At 39.2% G+C, this 2,571-nt stretch overlaps 1 pseudogene; it reads right to left on the reverse strand.

Moving 5' to 3' along the window:
- Window positions 1–678: 678 nt before the first annotated feature.
- LOC113354723 lies at window positions 679–778 on the reverse strand (annotated as a pseudogene).
- Between the last annotated feature and the right edge of the window lie 1,793 nt (window positions 779–2,571).

A 2,571-nucleotide genomic window follows, 5' to 3' on the forward strand; every position in this document is an offset into this window, starting at 1 on the left:
ATTCTCGTTCGAAGGATTAGAAGCTGGTCTAGAAAAAATCTAAGTGGAGCCATCATGCTTTTTGTTTGCTAGAAATCAAGAGGTTTGATTTGGTTGAGTCGGCCTTGATCTGTGTTTGCTTACCCTTCCAATCTAGAAAATTCTATTGTATGCCTGAACATAAAATAGACGCACTAGGTAGATTTGTTAAAGAGAAACCTAGTAGTTTGAAGCGTCTCGATTACCTTAATCTAGAAAGTCCGACTTTTGAAGAGTCTGTTTTTGAACGTCCTTTGACTCAGGAGAGAATCCCTGTTGCTCCGACAGCGGCAGGAATGGCAACTTTGAAAGCTTTGTTGAATCCAAATAGAAATACTCGTCCTTCGTGTATTAAGTTAGCTGAAACGGAGGCACCCTATGAACTGAAACCTGGGACCTTACAGATGCTCCCAATCATTTTAGGAAAAGAAAATGAAAACCCTTATTACCATGTTAGGGATTTTGAGGAAATTTGTATTACTCTAAGAATTAGAGGCTTAGATGATGATGCTTTCAAACTTAGGTTATTCCCATTTTCCCTGAAAGATAAGACCAAGTCATGGTTGTATAGTTTGGACTCCGAGTCAATTGAGACATATGAACAACTTACATCTGCCTTTTTCAATAAGTTTTTCCCTAGGCACAAAACATCGTTTATTAGGACGCAAATATGCACATTTTCACAACAAGAGGGAGAATCTTTATATAGGTATTTGGAAAGGTTCAATGATTTATTATCCCAGTGTCCTCATCATGGTTTAGAAAAGGTTAGGCTAGTTCAGATCCTTTATGAGGGTTTAGATTACTCCACAACGACCATGGTTGAGTCTCTATGCACTAGTGGATTTGAAAACCAAACTGTTGATGCGGCGATGGAATTTTTTAATGAAATCGCCGGAAAAACCCAGCAATGGGAAAATAGTAGGGAACCCCAGGAAACAATTCTTTTAAGTAGAGGAAACGTTAATAGGGTAGAAGGAGGCTATGAATCATATGTCAAAATTATTTCTATAGCAAAAAGGTTAGAAGCCTTAGAAGTGGGCCAGACTAGTGGTAGAGTCGAGCATTTTTGGGAAGGCCAGAATATTGAAGAGCAGGCCAATGCTCTTTATAATAACACTAGATTTGATAACCGTCAAAAGATTGACCCATATTCAGAAACCTATAATCCTGGTTGGAGAAACCATTCGAACCTTTCGTGGTCTAAGGGCCAAAGTCAAGGTCAGTTTATTAATTCTAATGCTCCCCCAGGTTTTGGCTATAATAAGAATCCTTCAGGACAAGCTCAGTTTCAGAATTAGTCAGATAAGAAAATCCTAAGTTTAGAGGAATCTCTCGTCTTGTTAACTCAGCAAACTGCAAAATTTCTGTTATCCATAGAACAGAGTCTACAAGCTAGTAACAGGATAGGACAAGAAAATAGTCAGGCTATTTCCGAGTTAAAAACCCAGGTTGGTCTGATAAGTGATTCTTTGAGAGAAAAAGGTAAGTTTCCTAGTCAAACACAACCCAACTCCATAGGAGTTCATGAATTAGGTGCAAAACCATCGAATCAATTGAATGCTGTTAGAACCCTTAGAAGTGGTAGAGTGGTAGACAATAAGGTAACCATTCCCGATAGTGAACATACTGTAGTTCACCCCTCAGGATCTCACCTCTCAGGACCAGTAGCTGAAGAGACTGATAAAGTTTCTGATGATGTGAATTCGGTTCCTGAAAGGTCTGATTTTAGGCCTAGAGCCCCATTTCCTCAGCTATTAGTACCAACAAAGAAGGAATCGAACTTTAATGAAATAGTGGAGGTTTTTAAGCAAGTTACCATAAACCTTCCCTTATTAGATGCAATTAGGCAAATTCCTGCTTATGCCAAGTTCCTTAAGGATATGTGTACGCGAAACCGAAAACTTAGCGTCCACAAGAAAGCCTTTTTAGCTAGTCACGTAAGTTCAATCTTTCGGAACACCAAAACTCCAAAGTACAAAGACACGGGTTCTCCTACCATTGCTTGCACAATAGGTAAATTCCGGGTAGAAAAAGCTTTACTTGACTTAGGAGCCAGTGTGAACTTACTGCCAATCTATGTATACTTACATCTAGGACTTGGTGAAATGAAACCTACTCAGATGACACTGCAGTTAGCTAATAGGTCTGTTAAAATCCCTCGAGGTGTCATCGAGGATGTTCTTATTGAGGTCGAAAAGTTTATTTATCCAGTGGATCTCGTGGTCCTAGATACCCAATCTGTCCCTGACCTAGAGAACCAGATACCTGTGATTTTAGGTCGCCCATTTTTAGCTACGTCTAATGCGATCATTAACTGTCGAAATGGTGTGATGAGTTTATCTTTTGGTAATATGACTATGGAGATGAACATTCTTAATGTCAGTAAGCAACCTCATGAGATAGATGACACATGTGTTGAGGAGGTGAACATGATAAAAGCGTTAGTTCAGGATTCATTACCAAACATCTTGTCTGAAGACCCATTAGAAAGTTGTCTATCCCATTTTGGTTTAGATTTTGACGACGATGGCACTATTGAACAGGTGAATG

This window comes from Papaver somniferum, chromosome 2 (assembly GCF_003573695.1).
Source record: "Papaver somniferum cultivar HN1 chromosome 2, ASM357369v1, whole genome shotgun sequence".
In the NCBI taxonomy this organism is placed as follows: Eukaryota; Viridiplantae; Streptophyta; class Magnoliopsida; order Ranunculales; family Papaveraceae; genus Papaver; species Papaver somniferum.